This window comes from Anser anser (assembly GCF_964211835.1).
Source record: "Anser anser genome assembly, chromosome: 11".
In the NCBI taxonomy this organism is placed as follows: domain Eukaryota; kingdom Metazoa; phylum Chordata; class Aves; order Anseriformes; family Anatidae; genus Anser; species Anser anser.
Window position 1 is genome coordinate 5926066 of NC_139732.1, and position 21513 is coordinate 5947578.

The 21513-nt window shown below is 40.8% G+C and overlaps 1 protein-coding gene across 1 annotated transcript in view; it reads right to left on the reverse strand.

Annotated features, from left to right (window-relative positions):
• LOC310905500 (uncharacterized protein) overlaps positions 1 to 21513 on the reverse strand; it is a 139638-nt gene that overhangs the window by 115533 nt on the left and 2592 nt on the right. The window contains exon 2 of the mRNA XM_083851856.1: positions 4069 to 4184. The gene's annotated coding sequence lies outside the window, so the exon portion shown is untranslated. The remainder of the gene's footprint in view (positions 1 to 4068; positions 4185 to 21513) is intronic.

The following is a 21513-nucleotide window of genomic DNA, read 5'->3' on the forward strand; positions in this document are numbered from 1 at the left end:
TCCACACCAAGTGGAACCTCCTCATCTCCTTAATTAGGGCCAGTATATCATCCATCTCTGCTGAAATCCTGTCCGTTGCTGTATAACCCAATGCGAAGTCTCAAGTTTGAAAAGACTGCAGAGTTCATCATTTCAGCCTGGAATAGGCAAGGGAAAATATGCAAACAAACGCTTTCCATCTAAAAATATTGAACAGCATGCAAAATAATAATCTAATAACCTAATGCAATGGAAATGCTTAAGAGTTGAAACGCAGCAGCTTTTTAGTAACACAAACTGTCTAGGACAAGAAGAGATTAATATTTTATCCCAACTGAATTTCATGAGGAATTTTGATAAGAATGTAATTTCCCAAGCTGACTTGCAAGCCAGGCCTGTGAGGAGGTGTAACACCCCTGCTTGTATGTGAAGCAGCCTCAAATCTATAATTATCGCACATGTCCAAGAGTTTAGTTTTACATATCATCCAAAGTCAGCACTCCAGCTGTACACTGGCTCATAACGCTATTCTTGGCACTGTTTATAAACACAGTACCATTTATTTTTGTCTTGAGCATCTCCTAAATGCTTTGCACAGGACACTTATCCTAAGGGACATTCCATATGAATATGCTCATCTTGTAAAATCTGGCAAGATTACATGAGAATGGCACACAGGATATACTAGACAAAAAGAAAATTAAACTGGCTGGGTAAAATACCTATTCAGACTTTTTCATCTTTGGTTTCTACACACATTGTGTATGCAATATACATTAACAGTGAAACTCATCAATGAAACTGCACTGTGTTCACAATATAAGTTTAAACACTGTAGGATTACCATCATTTAACCTAACAGAATACTGCAATGCCTGTCCTGAAGCCTTTCTACACTTTAGGACATTCACATTGACATATGTTCATCCATGAAGATATACAAATACATTCTTACATTTCTTTAAGAGTAATTAATTCTAAAAAGCTTTTAGAGCACATTGTAGGGTATTCAGCACAACACTACCATCACCGCAGTAACATGATGCTAAGCACTGCACTGGCACCAAATCACTCCATTGGATCAATATTGTTCAAAGAATTTTTAAGAGGAAAACCTCACAAGGATCATGTAACTGCAATCTTCAGCCTGCACATCTGTCAGATAGACCACAACTCTTTGCACCAGTTCCTTCTTATCCTCTTCTCACTCACTAGTAATGCTTCAAGATCATTAATCATCCCTTGATGTTCTCACGGTATTACCACCCTGGGACAAATCACCATAACCCCCCCCCCCCAAAAAAAACCCAAACAAACCAGCCTCCAACAGCTCAGCACCAGCACGGCTCTACTGACCAAGCAGAGACAACTGCAAGAATGGTGCTTTTGAACACATTTTTCAGTCTAATGAGGATTCTGGCAGAGCAGAATGAACTAGTGTGATGGTTTTCTCCAAAACTGAGATCGTAAGTGAGCTGCCTACCATTATGCAACAGGACTGGCATCTTCTAGCACACAGTGAGTGAGCAGATGATAGATAAAATGCAGTCAGGGTACCAGGCAAAGGGCTCATGACGCATGACACTAGCTATTGTGAGATGGAAACTTGCTGTGTGCTTGCAGCAGATCTGGAGGAATTCGTAATGCCATCTGACCTGTCAATGCACCAGTGCTGAACTGCAATCCACTGCCTAACAATCTGCAGAGCAGGGATATAGATGCTTTACACTGGGGTAACTACACTGATACATCCCATACCAGTTCTAATGTCTACCACACTGGGTCATAGTTTATGTAAAATAAATAAATAGATAAATCCCAAACAAGCCTGTGTGAGCAACCCATATACAGGATGCCATCCACTCAGTGTCAAACACACCAAACACGAAGCCATTACATGCTCTTTCTGTACAAGTATGTTCTGTTTACATATTCAGTTTTGCACAGAGGTCTAAAATGCTAATTTCTTGGCTAGCAAAATTGTCAGAAGAGTGTTGACTTCATAAAACAATCTATGAGGTATCTGGAATTTCCTATATATACAAGGCAGAAAAGCAAAGTCATCTTGTATTCTAGATTCATCCAAGATTTCCAGGTATCCAGATAATGTATCTCTAGAAACATCAGACATGCTCAGATACATCTTGTTCCAGGTATTCTGAATATATGCAGCAAATCCAGTGCACCTGCAGCACACAGCATTTCCATACACAATCAGCTTGTTGATAGCGATTCATGTTTAACGTCCTAAACACAAACAAGGTTTTATTCTAAAAGGAGATAACTAGGCCACCCTTGCTCACTGGAGGAATGATCCTTCTCAGCCACTTTTTCAAAGACAAGTTACATGGAGAACACGTTATTTTGAAGAAGGCTATACACTAAAATCAAATTACACGCACACCTCTGTCTTTTGCACAGGTAACAGCATCAGGGTTGACGTCTTCTCTGTAAACTGAAGCACCAGTGCACTGGAAGAGGAACTGCGCCACCACTGTACAGACAGACTGCGCTTTGTGAGGTACGCAAATAATACTGTGAGCATAGACAGCAAGGATCTGCCTTCTAACATAAGCTGTCTGATCTTAAGAAGCCTGTCCTAATGCTGCAGAAAACATCCTCTGGCCTCACTGGTCCCAGAGAAGCAACGCTTCAAATTCCTTTGGACACACTGTGGGAACCTCAGTAATAAAATATGGATGGGAAAGCCAGAGTTCAACTTTGGAGTTGGAAGTCCCAGGATCTTAGATTTAAAAAGAAATATCTTTGCAAGAGACATGTGAAAGGTAGATGCAAACTTGCCTTGCACACTGGAGATATTTAACAGGAATAAAATATTAACATCTGATAGTGATGCAATCTGTAATATTGCATATCAAACTTAGACAATATATTCCTGGATATCCCATAAATTCACAGACAGTGCAATGACAATAGGCAATTTTGCAAAGCTGCTGAGTTTCTGCTGAGCACAGGATATCTGCATTAAATAAAGCTATGAATCAAAATCTAGTTTAAAAAGCATTTTGGTTAGTTCATTTCCTTCCACCAGAAAGTAATTATTATCTAGCGTTCTCCCACACTTATCCAAGTACATAATGAAAGAGAAGCTATAGCGCAGATTTGGAGTTTAGAAGTTCTGCATGAACTACAATTTAAAACAAATCTGATCTCAGTATTTATCTAAATAAGAAAATTGTATATATTTCTTTAACATGTATAAGCTAATAAACTACCTTCCACTGCAGTTATCTATTTAGTGAACTGAAAGGACAGATTAAAAAAAAAAAAACACACCCAGATTGGGATAGAGATCTCAATTTACTAATTCAAAATATAAAACATTACAATTACAACTATTAACCTCTTAACTACATAGAGGTGGTGCATCAAGTTTGAATTAGATGCCTATATTGAACAGGAAGCCAAAGTAAACACAGCGTGTCATTTTAATGTGCTTACTTAGACCTGTATAATTTTCACACTTCAAAATAACTACAAAACAGACATCTCTAATGGAGAAAAAAAAAAAAAACTGCCTCAGATCCAGCCATCACATATCAATTCAAAGACTGAAAAAAACATTCATTTGAATTGCTGCTTTACAAGTGGCCAGTAAGGCACTTTGTGAAAATTACTGGTTTTCAAATGATATTTAAGTCTTACTTCGAGAGGAAAAACTCTTTCAAAGAATAATAGTTTTTTTTTATTTTTTTTATTCTATCTTCAATGGTCAGATTTCCATAATATGAACTGCTTGATAGTCACTTTCCCTTTAAATTATTTTTTAACCATACAGGCAGTCACATCTGATTTCTGATTCTCCTTACCTTACTTTTCCTTTCAATTACTTCAGTTCTTAATACGAACAATAAGAGTGCTCATTGCATGTCCTCTGTGGGACTCCTGGAACTTAGATACTCAATAGACAGGTGCATAGATAAGGATTCAAAGTCTTTGTTCCACTGTCCAGACAGAATATGTTTAATCTTTTTTTCTACCTTTTCTATGCCATTTAAACTTTAACCTAGTAGTAACTTTTACTGCCTTGATTCACAATTCAAAGGTATAAAGATGAAAAGTCCTTGCCTTGGAACGTAGCTTGAAAACTTCATTCTTAGTCTGTATTTCTTTTGAACTTCTTCTTGTGGTTTTTGTCTTTATTTTTCCAGGGTGCCAACTTTACCACATAGGACTTTCCAAACCTAACAGCAGGGCAACCCAGAAGGAAGAAAAGTAGAGCAAATTTGTCCAGAATCAGATCACCTTAATGGAAAATATTTAAATTACTGACCAGGGTTGATTAAGAGGGTAATCGGTCCATTCTTCCCCTATCTTTTCAAATATGCCAGTAGTGACAGACTCCTGTAAACATACACATCAGTGTACGAAACATGGGACAAAGACCTAATATAAAGGATCCACACCGTGTACAACACATCATGATCAACTGCACAGAAACAATTTACAGTAGCAAGCATGATATAAAAGTAAAGTATCTGGGTACTTAAAAGTATACCCTTTACAATAGATGAGGTAGCTGTTAAAGAATATTTGGTTCCTATGCAGATAAACATACAAATTTATGGAAGATTCGCATCTTCGAGATAAGGAGAGGAAAAAAAAAAAGGTATCTTCCTGGAACAGGAGAGGTAGTGCTGCTGCACGTCCTGCTGATTTAGTAATCCACCAAGCTGCTGAGCAAGGAGCCAAAGGCATGGGAACACGTGCTGATCTGGTGCCCTACCCTGAGGGGACTAGCCTCCGACAGAAGGGCAGGACACCAACCTGGTCAATTTGCCACAGCTCATCTGTGAGAGCCCATCACGCTGTTTCAAACTTTGTATGGGAGCCATCCTATGAAATAAAAGGTTTCTCTGATTCTTCAAATGTAACGTCTTTCACCTCTTTCTTGGTTTAAGGGAGAAAAAAAAAGGCAAAGTCAGAAGTGGTGTATAATGCCCATTATCTGAACTGCTTTTCAAAGCTATTAACCAGAAAAGCTCACTTTTGTAGCTGCTTTAAGACCTTCTAACTAGACTGTCAGTCAGCTATGAAAAGCAGCATTGCCTGCCCACTGCTAAGAAAAACACCAGCAAGGCCAGGAGGATGCTCCGTGCCTCTCCGGCATCACTCCCCAGAGACCAATTACCATATCCTGCAGTCAGGCTGGGTGAAGAGCAGTCTGCTCTGCTGGGCAGGGCCTCGTTCAGGTGACCACATAAAAATAAAGCCAGCTTTATATAGTCAAAGCCACGTGATTGCATGTTCCCTGGAATAAGACAACCTCCAGAGATGGTGATCCAGTTTGGCTGCAGAATTTTCCAGGGCCCTACAACAATCAAAGCCTGGGATGGATTATTTTAATCCAGATAACACAAACAGCATTTGCTTATTTACTTATTTGGCAAGGATTTTAATGAGCACAAGGCCAAAAGAGGTAGCTGTGTCTATCTAGCACCCTTTACTTATCATATTAGGAAATCATATCCTATTCTTCCTCTTTAGGGAACTGCCATTAAATCTAAAAAAGTATATTGTGACATCTAGCCCAATATTGCTTAGCATCTTTATTTAAACTCCTACTTTGAGAATAAGAACTGAAAGTCAGTAAGTAATTGCTTCAAGAAAACAGCCATTGCTTATCGATGCTAGCACATCATTCAAATTACTTCCGAGTTACTAGCGCACTTTTCTTTACTGAAGTTATCTGTTTCAGTTAAAGGGAGATCAAGCGAATGCCCCCTTCAACAAGGTGAAAGCCATCAGGAAGACAGGACTACAGCATTGCTATTAGGTAGCAATGTGATTACCAACATAAATCCTGAAGCTATAAAAAGCATTTAAAGTAATTATGTAAAGAATATGCCCTCACACTCTACCATTTAAAAACCATTTAACTTATCATTTAAATTTACTAACAGATGTAAACTCTTTTCAAACACAAAACCGATGTCCATCACTGCATTATCCAGGCTGTTAAAGAAATTTCAATTTTAATTTATAGAGCTATGCAGACTTCTAAAGTGCTTCATTCACCATTTAAGTCTAGATTTATAACCAGAAATTAAAAAAAAAAAAAAAAAAAGAAAGAAAGAAGAGAAAAAGAAAAAAGAAAGGGCATATATATACTATACTTACCAAATCTGGGAAAAAAAAAAAAAAGCCAAGGAGTAGCACTGGAGAAGTCTGAGGCAGTATTCTAACTAGCTTAAAAATCAAAAGACCTAAATAAAACGTTTTTAAAATAATTCAGATTAGGAGTTAACTCTAAGTTACCTCTGTCTTCACTAAGAGGAGGTGAATCAAATGTTTCTAAAGGAAGGGAGGGGCCCTCGGAGTCTGTTTTGACCTCCTTTTTCTTGGACCCTGTTCTTCAAATACCCAATGAGCAAATAATGCTTGGTGACCTAAAGACATTCCAAACACTTCTGCTTTAATATTGCTCCTCTTACTGCCCTTCCTGGCTATTTCTTATTTTTAGGACTCCTCTAGATAAGTACTAGGAACAAAAGTAAGTTATTTGGAATAGAAAATAACAAGAAATTGTCAAAAGAATGAGAGAGAGAGAAAAAAAAGAAGTGGTAAAGACATGCCTGTGACTCATAAACCAAACAGGCACAATATCTCCTATGCAACTTATAAACACTGGTATTACTTCATTTGTAACGTTCAACTTCAGCTTGACCCAAAAAAGCAGCTCTTAGGTCTACCAACTAACATATGGTCCTCACAGACTGTACCAAAAGTGGGGCCTTAACATTTCTCATTTAGAGTTGCATGATTACCCGAGAAACATAGAAGATTATACAAGAGAATCAAATTCTGGAAGAAGTCTGCAGAGGCATTTTCCCTGGTTTAGGATGTATATAAAGAAGGCCTGACAGGTTTTAAGTTCTGTTATCTGCTTGATTCATACCTCAAAAATATTTTAGGTATGTTAAGCCTATAGTTCCCTGGTTTTCCTGCATGATTTACAGGTGATGTGTTTTGAAATATAAGAGTTTAACAAAGACTTCTCTCTCAAATATTACCTAAAGATATGCTTAGATATTTGATGCACAAATAAGACTCAAAGAAATCCACAAGATTCAGATTTTAAATCACTTATTCCCTTTGGCATACTCAATCTTCATTTTTGTTATGCGCCTGCTGGCACAAATTCTTTAATTCTCTAGCTGTCACACACTGCTTCAACACCACCTCAAATTCTAATACAAAAGTAAAGTCAGTAACAAATAATCCTTGCAGGATTTTTTTTCTTCATAAAGAAATAATAAAAGAAAGAAACCCATTTTTAACTTTATCGGACTCATTTGGAAATAAACTTTTTTTTTTTTTTTTTACTTAAAAGTTGCTTATGGGGGAAGAGGAAAAAAAAGAAGGAAAAGGCATGAAGTTGGTTTCTATGCAATTTATGAAGATTTTTTCCCTCATTCTTAATGAAGTAGAGAAATTCTGCATGTTCACTCCATGATCTAAGTCGGTCAAGGAAAACGGCCACTTCTAAAGTAAACATGATCATTGTAGTAATTTTAAACTGTATAAATAGAAGCAATAACTTAAATCAAGTAGTCAAACTATAAAAATAATTCTAAAAGCATAAATACTTGTTTGTATTTACAGTCAGACTTGCCTATGTCTTTTTTTCCCTTCAAATAAATGTGTCTTTAGTGTTCTTGAGACAATTAGAAATAACTGTATTGGAATTGCAGTATGGCACACTGTGTCTAACAATAAGTTAATTATATTTCATTGCAAGTGTTCATTAGATCAAAAAAGCTTCCTTTACTCTTCTTATGAAAGCAAAAAACATAATCGTAACTAATATATTTTCCCCTGTATTCATCCAAATACTAAAGACTAATATCTCAGGCACAAACATGACTGTCTTGAATACAGAGCAAGTCTAAAGTGGCAGTCAATAGATCGATTATTTAGTAAAGCTGGGATACAGATATGTTCTCTACAGCTTGCAAAACTGTCACCAGCGATATTGATTCTGCAGATTCCTTCGAACAGGTTCATGTTCACTCCAGCTTCATCTATGACTTTCCGCAGGTTTTGTTGCTACAGGCAATAAACTCACAAAACGTCCCAGCTGGACCAGGCGAAAGAGCTATGTCCTGTACTCCTAATTCAGAGGCAGATACTCAGCCTCTTACAGTCTATTCTCAAAGGTATAACAGAATCATAGTTGCCTTGTAAGTTTACAACTATTACTACGTTTTCTTATTACTGTAACCTGTGCATCATGTTAGCACATAGGGCAAAAGTGTTGCTCAGGGCTTAATATGTTGAGCACCAACACAAACAGAAGAAAAAAAAAAAGATGACTTCTCTATTAAAAATAGCATGCAAGACAGCCAGACAATGACCAGCTTAATTTCTCAATCAATTTCTCCAAAAACCCCTTCACAAAACCTGCACGACGCAAGAGGAATGAAAACCGTACCTTAACCGCAGACTGATTTACAATCCCTACACATGCAACAGAACTGCCGTGGGTAGTTATGAGAGCACTTTCAAGGACAATCATTCATCCATATTTACCAGCTTGCTGAAACTACGTTAAAAAAAGAGAGGCCATTACAGAGGATTGTGAAGTAAGGCATCTAAAAGAGACTGCAGATTTTATACTGTTAACCTGGTTAAACTGGGAGAGAATTGTATGCCAAGATATTTTAATCTACCTGGAAGGAATCACTGACCCGGAGAATTACAGCACTTGAAAAAGAGGACAGCAGAAGGTACTGCTTCTTTGGTGACCTATACATCAAAAGCAGTTATACCTCTGTAGCGTATAAGATATTAACCAGGCACGATATACCACAATCCATAAACTGCAAACTGTGGGAAGGGTAAACAAAAGGAGATAGATACTGCCTTTACGTTTCCCCCGAGCATCCACAACTGCGCACCAGCTACTGGGACAGAGGACCTTTGGTCTGAAGTTGTGATTCATTACATATATTGCTATGCCCTTAGTGAATGCTGAAACCAGGTGAAAATGTTCTTACCATCTGCTGTGGTCACCATTCCTTGTCAGAGGGTACTTGCCCGATGTAACGTGACTCACGAGCATCACCAACGCGGCCATCGGTTCGAGCGATGTGTAGTTCATGATCCCAACAGGCCAGACTGCGTCGGGGAGCACCTGGACAGGTAGCCAGGTCCAGGATGAAGGGGAAATTTCCCTTCACTAAGACAATGCAGATCACCCAGGCTCAGTAGGGGTGTGCTTTTTTAGCCAAGTTCCAGCCTGATGCATTAAGGCTGCCAGCTGCGGAGGGAGCAGCTCCCTGCCTGGCACTGCAGCTCGGTGCTGCCCCGCTCTCACAGTTGCAGCCAACGTCTCGAACACAGAAAGTAGTGGAAGAAAGTCAAAGGCGAAGGACATCCTTGCCTTGGGCAGCTTCTGGTGGGGTGGCATTCAAATAAAGCATATGGAAAATTGTAGAACAGTTGGACAGAGGTTATAAACTGATGCCTGAAATTAAATTTCTCCACTACTACAACATGATAGTCCCAAAGAACCCTATTGACTGCCTTCTCTGAACCTAATGGTAGGAGGCAGCAGTTTTTATTCTCCTGGTTAACGTGATCAATGTGTTTAATGGTTATTAAACTTTATAAATGGTAGCTGCTCTTGGAGTAAAGCCAGACTGGTCAGTGTGGGTGAGTGCTGGAAGGGCTAGGGAGAGACAGCTTGCTAAGACCTTCACTAGTATTTTACCGACCGGTTTACTTAAAGATATTTCTCAGCAAGGCCTTTGGATAAAAGAGTTGAAACAGCTGAAATAAAAGAGAAAAAATACACAGAACCTGCACCCAATTCTGGACAGTCCCTGAAGTTTCTAGAACTTCTGTTTTTCTCTGTTTCCTGCTTATTTTTTCACATTAGTGGAAGCATTAGTGATGGGTTTTAGGTATCCTCTCAAGGTGAACTGCTCTGTTAAAATGGCCTTCTGAATCCCTTCCATGATATTGTAGGTCTAGAAAGCATATGCAATTGGCATTCCTCAGTTATGTCCTGCTCATAGAAACTGTACTGAGACCAAATTGCTTTGTACACAGAAGAATTTCTGTTGGCCTCAACAGCCTCTCCTGAAGCTGACTGATTATCTCGGCCTTCTAGGGCCTGACTGAAGCTGAGTCCCAGGTAAACTGTGGTGGGCTTTGGTTTACATCCATCAAAAATTTGCATAGACACCTTCCGTTTAGTTTAGAGCCACCTTCCCATCCTGAAGTTTTTAACTTTGTTATTTTTCTCCCCCAAACTCGTACTATGGCTATCACTACTGCTCACTCACTCTTCAGCCTCTTTTTACATCAGAACAGGCCCCAGCATTTCTATCTGAAACACTCCACACCTACAGTAAAGATGCTTTCGCTGAGGGGATGTGCCAGCTGATGCATTGGCTTGAATCTGGGGATTTGTCTGGATCTTTGCCCAATGCTGCATGTCCCAAAAGCAGGGTGATGCTTTTTAAACATGTGCTCAACAACAAGTACAAAACAAAATATTCTTGCAGATATGGATTTACACTTATCTGCCATCTGCAGAGTAAGTCAGGGAAATGAACTGTACTGGGGATCTATTCAGACAAATCAGTTGGTGCAGAAAATAAACATTTAGTTTTGCTGCATACAGAAAGCATTCAGGCTGTCCTGGGGCTGTTTCCAGGCACAACTCAAAGCGTTATCTTGAGTACAGTGAGACTGTTTCAACTTGGATGTCCAATTCTGGTGGGCACCCCCGTCTGGCTGGGTAGGAACTCACTGTTTGAGGATAAACGTGCTTCCCAGGGGCCTCAGTCAGTGACTGGCAGCAGAAAGCCCAGCACTGGCCACGCCAGCCACAGCCTGGAAAGATCCTACAGAGAAAACTACACGGCTTTAGCCCACTGCATTCCTCAGGCAAGTAATGCAAAGAAAGTGCTTCCTGTTTTGGGGAGAGTTATTTGGGTATGAAGCTCTACTACTGTACCAGTGAGAATCAGATTCCTGAAGAATGAAGAGCACGTGCAGTAACGTGCCCAGGAAGCTATTGGAAGCTGCTGCACACAAACAGAAGAACAAAAGGGTCAGTCACCACCACACGGCCCACACCACTTCAAACACCACCACAGCAGCTGTTTGAACAGAAACCTGACACCAGACGCTCCCCAGGACTGTTTGCAGGAGGAACTTTGAATTCCTAGAAAACTGGCATAAGCGATACTCAGAGGCTTTCAATAGTGCAGTTCCCAAATGTCAGGAAACTAACAGTTTTCTGGAAAAGTAAAGAGGCCAAACTTTCAATTTTTGCCAAGTATTAAATAAATATGTTTGCTAGGAACAACCGATCTGCTGCTTCACAAATTAGTGAAAAATATGAATCATTATATTGTATTTCTAGTTATGTTCACCGGTCTCTCACAGCTGTATTACTTGATTGTATTACAGCATAAAGTGACTGGAGACACCTTGGCCCCGCAGCCTTTCTTGCTCTTCATGCTGCCAGCACACAAGACCCTTACCCAGGGGAAGACGTATACCAACAGAGCTCTAACAACCAACCTCCTCTGTTAAATCTAAAAGGATGTCAAACAGCACAGCAAAATGCAGCATCTCAAGAATCAAAGCCATGACATCTCACAACTGGTGCCACATGTCCCCTCCAAAACACGGCCATCATCCTTCCCTGCTTGGCTTCAGAAATGTAGCAGGATGTTTCTGTAACACGGTAGTGTCAAAATAAACCTGTTTTGTTTGTTTTTCTGCAGGATGACCACAAATAATGAACAATGGTCAGGATTCTTCTGAGACAGTCAATTTCCATTTTAGAAGGTTGTATTTATAGAGGAAGGTTTTGTTAATTGTGTCTTTTTTTGATCCAATCCTTATTCTTTGGCCGTTTTTCATATGGCCATGATGTGAAATATTAAGGACAGAAATACTTAATACATTTCTTCACAGTAATTAACAAGGAAAAGAAGATGCTACAAAAGCAGTTGAAACAAGCAATTCTTTAAAACTAAGAAAAAAGTCCCTGGACACAGCAGTGAGAATAAAGCTAATCTTAAAGAAATATTCTGAAACTTCTAGACTCCTAAAAACATAAAACAATTAGAGATGAGAGAATACCAGAAGTATAGATTTTAAAAAAAAAAATGTGTAAAGGCTTAAGCAAAGAGGATGAAGAAAGGTAAAACATCAAAAACTAAGTCAACCTCAAAGAAGACACCCAAGATGAAGAACAGAAATTTTAGAGCTTATGTAAGAGTTAGTAAATGTTCTTCTAAAGAACTGTTTTGTAACTTTAAGGAAGCTTTGCCCATTTTGCTAGAAGCCTTTTATGTGATACTACATTATTAAGGGCCAACAAGAGAATTACTGTAAAAGCTAATCTTCCTCCCACTTGAAAAGTTAATCTACCATAGTGTGTCCTTTAAAACTATTACAACCTTAGGTCCTTTTATGAAAGCTCAAAAAGGCAAGACTGAAAATAATACTCCACAGCCTCTGTTGCAGGGTGCATAAAAGAATAAACAGGGCATGTTTAAATCTACTAACTCTAACCAACTTAAGAGAGACAGTCTAAGACCTTAATTAACCCAGCTTCACAATTTTTATTAGTGTTTTATTAAGAAAAGTGTTAAAGAAACTAAGAAAGCCACAAAATAAAAGCTAGTTCCATGCAATAAAAAACAGTTGTGTTTAACTTCAAATGCTCTCCCTCTATGTTTGCATTACAAATGGTACACTGTTCAGTTCAGGTGCTGGTGTTGCATTCATTTACTTTTCAGTTTGCTTTTTATATGCTTAGTGATTTTAAAGTATATCTAGCACTGCTTTCACTGAACTCACATGGAGTAGAATCCTATGTAACCAAAGTTGAATTTAAAAAAAAAAAAAAAAGTTATTTGACAAAACCAGAATGGCAACACTATTTCAGGATAGCCACACAGAATAAACACCAAAACACCACAAGAACAGCCCTCCCGACTCTAAAACGACTGTTTAGCTCCAACAAGGATGGCATAAACATAGAGCAGGAGGCACTGCCCATATGGGATGAGGTCTTGCTGGCAGAACTGACGCCGTGCAGCGAGGGGAAGAGCAGGGTAAGACCAGTGGTGCTGGAAGGGCACCCCACAGAGACTGTACACCTCTCTAGCAGGCCCCTGGACTACTTCGACTTGCAGGAATTAGACTACTTGTAAAGATGAACAACTGGCTACAACCACATCCCCTTTGTGCTTAGACTGGGAGAAGAGAGGTTTTATTTGTTTAGGGGTTTTCACCAACCTTTGAATACCTGCTGGAGCAACAGTTATTCCTGAAAATACAGTGTTTGAAGATGCAGTAACAGCTATGTGTTAGACAGTCATACTTTAAAGTGAAAGCTAGTATTTTTTTTTAACTCAAAACATAATCCCCACAAGTAACGGAGCTCTCTGAATTAAAAAGCTCCAGCGTTCCTCTCAGCTAGGAGTGTGTACCCGACTAGTGACTGCGGCTGCAATGGTGCGCACGTGCATGCACACACACAAGTTCGTATGGCAGGGGAAAAGAGCTCATAATTGGGTCCTACTGATTCAGTGTGTGAGCTTTTCCAACCTTGAGCAAGATCTCCACAGGAGATACCCACCACAGAGCCAGATCTGTGGACTTCTGCACCACAAAAGTAGTGGTTCTTTGCTGCTTAACAGAACTCAGTGAGATTAAGATAAAATGCTTCCTCTCTACATGGTTCTTTTAGCAAATCAATGATTTTGCATGTGACAATAGACTGTTAAGCCATTTATTTCTTCTTGCTATTTCTTTTGGTAAATGAAAAGAATTATTTTAATATTAAAAAACTATACTATTCATGAAAGCAATGAGAATACTGCAGTGGACAGCATCTTCTTAGAAGTTAATATATGCAGTTAGTGAACAAACTAGTAGTTGAATATACTCTCCCTTTAAAAAAGAACACCAAGAAGATTGCCTTATTTCCACCTCACAGTTACTCCCCAGCACTGCATGTAAGGCTCCTTTTCACAACAGGATCAAGACGTGTCCCCTTGAAGACCCTAGTAAGCAATACGATGTGCCATATTTCAAAAGAAAATTTACGTGGTCTATAAAACAACAGAAAAGGCATCCCAACTCCTTCAAGCAGTGACAACACACTGCAAAAACTTGGATGTCCTAGCAGAAAGGCCAGAGGGAGCAGCTAGCCCAGACACTGCAATTTGGAGATTCTGCCCCCCTGCACGTGAACAGGAAACCTCCCTCCTGCCACCTGCAACTGCAGCACCATCTTAAAGGTCTTTGAAGCGGAGTCCAACAAATCGAGATGGCTGACAGGTAACAGAACAAGGTTTCCAACATGAACAAGCTTTGAGAGGGACATGAGAAGCAGTAAATAAGGTTTGTAAAAGCAGCCTTAACGTACTGTGGTGTTACTGCTGCATATGAAACAACAAGATTAGCTCTGAAGGCAGGCTAACCAACAAAAGCAACACATAGCAGCCGCTGGCAAAACTCACAACTTCACAGAACAACTAGAATGAAACTCCCAGCTTGTACTGTTTGCACTGCATAGATGAAAATGGATGAAGACAAACAAATCCATATTCACAAAGCATACTTGGGGCATGACCAACAACCAAACCTAAATCACTTTTCACCCTGATAGATAATCAACATTGCAAGTTAAAAATATATAAATTGATATCAAAGTGTTATAATTATTACAACCTTCCTCATCCAAGGTTGCTATGTTGCCTAGTTTAAAAACCCAAAATAGTATTTCTAGTTTGTTAAAATCTGCTTGATTTCAGGAAACAGAAGTGGTGTATGTTTTAGAAGAAACCCTGATAAAACAATGCAATTATTGACGGATTTGTTTTTCTGTTATCATGAAAAAGTTAATTCCTCAGTCTCACTATCTGGGAATACCATGCTCATCCCTGTGAATCTTAACAGTGAAACATCCCCTTTTCCAGTAAGGACACGGATTTGTGACAAGTTGCATGGCAATATCAAAAGACTGAAACATTAACTCAAATAAATGACACCAAAAAAAAAAAAAAGATAATTCTCTTAATTTTATGACACTCTACATCAAGTATATCACCTTAATTTGCACTTATTTTGTGTGCATTACTGAAAAAAAAAATACAGCATGGTATTAGCAAAGAGAAAGATGATTGTATTTTTCCAAAAAAAATTTCACATAAAGAACGAAGAGATAAGTGTTTATGGAACTGAAGAGTTACATGGAAACCATATCACCAACAGAGTTTACCATTTTCTAAATTAGCCTGAATTTAATTCAGACACTGTGATAGTAAGACAATCTACCTACTCAGCTACCAAGAGAATGATACTAATGGAATTAGCTGGACAATCTGGACACAGATATATTTTAGAGGCTGTTTCACAGAGCGGTCACCCAGTACTAAAGCCTCATGAACTAATTTTGTTAAGAGATTTCAGTGCTCGAGTTTACAGAGGGCTGTGTCACATGAGAAAGTCTCCTGGGAAACTTGGCCTTAGGAAGGAGAATGTCAGTAGGTGAAGATTGCTAAAGCTGTGCAACTCAAGGCAACATGCTGACAGCATAAACTGTTAGTGAAGCATACTTGGAACAAACAACATTAAAAAAAAAAAGACCTCAAATTGCATGATGATGGTCATTAGATAACTTTAATTTGTTAACTCTTGTATCAGAAACGCAGGCTAACACACAATCTTAACCTTCCTCAGTAGTTTTACAAATACACATGGCACTGGTGTTAAGCAGTGCAAATAGGATGGTCTAAAGATTTTTCAGAATGGTTCCCGAAAGTCAATATGGAAAAAAGGAGGAAAGCAAGCAAGTGAACACAAAAACCCCACCAGTTCATTTTAGTTGTTAGAAGACAGTTATAAAAGTCACACAGAAAATTAGAAAAGCTGTAGGACATACTTTATGAAAAAAAAAAAAAGTCTGACAGAATCAGTAGGGGATGTCTGTAACTAATGAGAAAATGTAGGCAAGCTAGAGAGGCAGATCAGGTCAGAAATGCCAGATATGATGGAAGAATTGTATGATGTGACAGTGGAGGCCCTGGAGACAACAGACAAAGACAGAAAAAGCAGAGAAAGAGACAGCGCTCAAGAGATGGTGCGGAGAGAGAGAAAAGAGCAGGTTTTCTAGCGGGGGGGGGGGGGGGGGGGAATCTGAGGACCCAGGGAGAGCCAATATATAAGAACCCAAAACTGTTTGCCAAGCCTATTTACACCGATTTAATCATGCAGAGTTGACAGATCTCAAACTAGGAGCATAGTGGGGAGGGAGCACTGAAGATAAGAACAGGCAAGAAGATGGATGGTAGATTGCTTAAGTTTTTGAAAGTGCTTTTGCTAAAGCAGTTTTAAAGAAAGGTGGCCACCATATGCAGCAGAGATCTTGTGAAGGATGAAAGGAAGAAAGAGCGAAGCTACAGATCATGCTGATGCCAAACAGACAATGAACATGGAGAAAGCAGCCTTGGAAAAGCTAGAGAAAACACTAAATCCAAAAGAGAAGGATAAGAAAGGCCACCCAAGAAGATGAGGAATCAAAGTACTAAAGAACAGCAGATTAGAGGACTGAAAAGAAACTGTAGATCAGTGGTAAGAAGCAGAGAAATCTTATTTTATAAACTGTGCAACCTGAAGGGCAAACAGGCAATACAGGGCTGGAAACAAAAAAAAGTTATAATACTGTGCAAGAAGGACGTCAAAGTAGCATTTAGAATGTCCATGAAACAGCTCTGTCAAGGGTTCCAACAATAAATTATTAAAAAGTTATTTTAAAAAGGGGCTGTCGTCATCTAATATAATTAGACGGATGAACAACATTATCATCAGGACAAGGAAAGTAATACTTGCTTGATTCTCCACCTATTCATTTCTTATTAATGGGGAAGCACCAAATATTCAGCTTGTCTTCTGGACTTCAAATGCGCAGTTTTCCTCGTAGATAGTAGCATGCCAGCAGAAGTCTTATAGCTACTAATTAAAACAGAACCAAAACTCGTATTAGAATAGGGGATACAAACTGTATTCCCCTTCACTGCACTCTTCAGCACCAAAGAAACACTGCTGTTTAATCAACATTTGGCCAAACCAACCACACAATACGAACACTAACAAGCTAAAAAGCCAACCCCAAACTCCCCATGTTCATCAGCTCTTACTGTGCAGATCCCAGCTTTGGAAAGAAAAGAGGCTTAATCCGTGTAGGGTCAGAAAGTCCCAGGATTAAATGGGAGAAAGGAAATATTTGTGCTCTAGAGAAGTTAACATTTGCAGCAATGCAGCTGAAATGGAAGTGTCTCTCATCAACCAAAATGAATTACAGAAAGTAAGCAGTTGGAGCTATTTTAAAAACGTGTAAAAAACAGGACCGCAGGGGGAAAAAAAGTTAGGTGAATTATATTGTGAATCATGTTAAATTGTTCTTAAACATTTGAAGGAGAAAGGAGAAAATTAGAAAAATGAGAACTATGTACAACTGCTCTTATTGTGAAATGTCACTCCTTTTATGTAACAAAACCATCGTGACAGTGCTACTATAAGAAGGAAGAAACAAAAAAAATCACACAAGAGGTAAAGGAAGGCAGTCTTAAAGTCTGCTTATCAGATGGCTTTTGAGCAACAAGTTTTTACAGAATTGAAGCAATTAAATACAAAGATACTTTTAGTAGAACTCAAAAGCATCAAAGTGGAGTGATTAGCTCCTGCTATCGGTACTTCTGTCCTTGTAAGGAAGAAATCCTCAGAGTGAGCAAGGTCACTGCATCAGGTATCCCCTGAATCACGAAGCTTCCCCCCAGAAAATCTGAAATAATGATTCAGAGGCAACTTACGCATTAGTAACTGCAGTGAACACAAGATCGTACAGGGCAGAACTTCCAGACAAGAAGCTTTGGACAGCCACAGGGCAGTGCTACCTGGGAAGGACATAGGGCACGCAGCCATCGTGCCTCTGCAAGCCGTGTGGCAAGGCTGATGACAGAGGGGGCTGGCAGCTGCTTGGCCAGGATTCTGACTAGCTCCTCTCCCTCGCCCAGCCTTACACCACTGAGTGTTCCTCCTCGACACAGATGAGAAGAATCACAGAATCGTCTAGGTTGGAAGAGACCTCCAAGATCATCTAGTCCAACCTCTGACCTAACACTAACAAGACCTCCACTAAACCATATCGCTAAGGGCTACATCTAAACGTCTTTTAAAGACCTCCAGGGATGGCGACTCAACCACTTCCCTGGGCAGCCCATTCCAATGCCTAACAACCCTTTCCGTAAAGAAGTTCTTCCTAACATCCAACCTAAACCTCCCCTGGCGCAACTTTAGCCCATTCCCCCTCGTCCTGTCACCAGGCACGTGGGAGAACAGACCAACCCCCACCTCTCTACAGCCTCCTTTAAGGTACCTGTAGAGAGCGATGAGGTCGCCCCTGAGCCTCCTCTTCTCCAGGCTGAACAACCCCAGCTCCCTCAGCCGCTCCTCCTAAGACTTGTTCTCCAGACCCCTCACCAGCTTCGTTGCCCTTCTCTGGACTCTCTCGAGCACCTCCATGTCCTTCCTGTAGCGAGGGGCCCAAAACTGAACACAGTACTCGAGGTGCAGCCTCACCAGAGCCGAGTACAGGGGGACAATCACCTCCCTAGTCCTGCTGGCCACACTGCTTCTTATACAGGCCAGGATGCTGTTGGCCTTCTTGGCCACCTGAGCACACTGCTGGCTCATATTCAGCCAGCTATCAACCAGTACTCCCAGGTCCTTCTCAGCCAGGCAGCTTTCCAGCCACTCATCTCCCAGCCTGTAGCGCTGCATGGGGTTGTTGTGCCCCAGGTGCAGGACCCGGCACTTGGCCTTGTTGAACTTCATACAGTTGGCCTCAGCCCATCGCTCCAGCCTATCCAGATCCTCCTGCAGAGCCTTCCTGCCCTCGAGCAGATCGACACACGCACTTAGCTTGGTGTCATCTGCAAACTTACTGAGGGTGCACTCGACCCCCTCATCCAGGTCATCGATAAAGATATTAAAGAGGACCGGCCCCACCACTGAGCCCTGGGGGACTCCACTAGTAACCGGCCTCCAACTGGATTTGGCTCCATTCACCACAACTCTCTGGGCCCGACCATCCAGCCAGTTTTTAACCCAACGAAGCGTACGCCAGTCCAAGCCACGAGCAGCCAGTTTCTTGAGGAGAATGTTGTGGGAAACGGTGTCAAAAGCCTTACTGAAGTCAAGGTAGATCACATCCACAGCCTTCCCCTCATCCACCAAGCGCGTCACTTGGTCATAGAAGGAGATCAGGTTTGTCAAGCAGGACCTGCCTTTCATAAACCCATGCTGACTGGGCCTGATCGCCTGGTTGCCCTGCAAGTGCCGAGTGATGACACTCAAGATAATCTGCTCCATGAGCTTCCCTGGCACTGAGGTCAAACTGACAGGCCTATAGTTCCCCAGGTCTACCCTCCGGCCCTTCTTGTAGATGGGCGTCACGTTTGCTAGCTGCCAGTCGACTGGGACCTCCCCTGATAGCCAGGACTGCCGATAAATGATGGAAAGCGGCTCGGCCAGCTCCTCCGCCAGTTCGCTCAGTACCCTCGGGTGGATCCCATCCGGCCCCATCGACTTGCGTACATCCAAGTGCTGTAGCAGGTCGCCAACCATTTCCTCATGGACAGCAAGGGCCACATCCTGCTCCCCATCCCCTTCCACCAGCTCAGGGTACCAGGTATCTGTGATTTGGTACCACCTGAGTGGCACAAGATTTAGTGAGTTAGAAAAAAAATGCAAACACGTTGGCCCACTGGGTTTGGAGGTAATTTCTCACAGTGCTTATTTTTCTTTTTGTACACAATAGCACACAAACTAAAAGCAAATTCAGCCTCATGTTTGTTTCCATAAACCTCTAGTGCAGACACCAACCACTGTGTGAAACATGCGTGCTACATGTGGATGAATTACACTATTCACTCTCGTGCATTCAGTTGCCTTAAGAGCAACAAAAGATTTCCTAGTATAATTAATCCTCTGTAATTGTACACTGCCACCAAAGGGGTGGTCCTATTCCCATACTTTCTTCCCACAACCAGCAGTGGATTCCCAGCCCCTCCCTTGCAAGGGACATGGGCACCGTGCAATCACTACATGAATCGGTTCAGCTCTCCTGCGTGACGCTAGATTCATGTTTAATTTGGGGAAGGCCAGTTTTTCATCAAACCAGCTTGCTGAACCAATCCTCCTCGCTCCTGCAGCCACAACAGCACTGGATTTTATGCAAAGGGAAAGCCAAGGCAGACAAGCAGGCAGGATGGGAGCAGGATGGGAGCAGAAACAAGCAGTTCATCTCCCAGTTCACTGGGAGCTTGCAGCTACTCCAGGTGCAATGAAACAGCAAGTGGCACTGGAGTACAGGTGTAAAGAAAGCCCTATAACAACATAGCTGTTTGCAGGCCACGATCTGCAAACTGAGTCACAGCTAAGTGCGGTATTAACACTCTGTACTTGCTGGCTGCCTCTGAAATATCTTTCCTGACTCCCTTCCCTGCAGGACAAATTGCATTTTCCAAACACTAGCTCCATTTTACAATGTATACTTAATAGCAGTGTTAAATCAAAAATAGCAATGACATGAAAACATCTGCAGAATGAATTCACAAGAGAGCACTTTTAGTTCATATTTGTCCACTTCTGTCCACGTTCTACTCCAAAACAATCACACGATAGCTGCAAAGAAAACTAATCACTGCCTCCTGATTAATAAGACTTGCTCTTATTCGCTAGCTGTAAATGCAGTAAAGTACAAACACATTTACATTTGCAGAGAATTTGTATGCTATCTTAAGATCAGTATGTATAAGTTAAACCAACAGTTCATATCACTGTTGAGACATGAAATGAGAGAACTCAATCCTCCCTTAGGACAGGTGACCAGAAGTCCTGCAGCCTGTCAATAATTCAGCTGTGGTGAAAGACCAGTGACAAAGCACAAACTACCAGCAACCAGGAATCAAATCTGGTGCAAAGAGCAGGACTAGCATGCGACAGACATCTGGACACCATAAGAACCAGCTGTCCCACACAGAAAAAGTGTATGCATATGTGTGTTGGTACACATATATATTTGTGCTAGAAACTCAAGTTACAGGCACGTATACATCTTCACTTGCTTTGCTTTGCCATTCTCACATAGGAACCTATGTGGGTTGACTGAAAATGTGTCTTCTTTTGAAAGGCTGTTTTGTGTCACTGCAAACATCTGCTACATATATTGCTCCATGCAGGAGTAAGTCTCTAACAGGAACCTCAATTTACTGGATAAGCCAAAACAGTGACAGTACAAACGTGCAGAGGGCAGCCCTGTCACAGAACTGCTGGCCTCTTGGCTGCAGGGGCAGAGCAGTTCGCATGGCACCATCCCTGAGAAGCTCAGAGGCAGCCTAGGCACAGCCCTGTGGTACCACCACAAAATTTCACGTACGACTTACTTGTCACTCTGAACTTTTGAGGTGT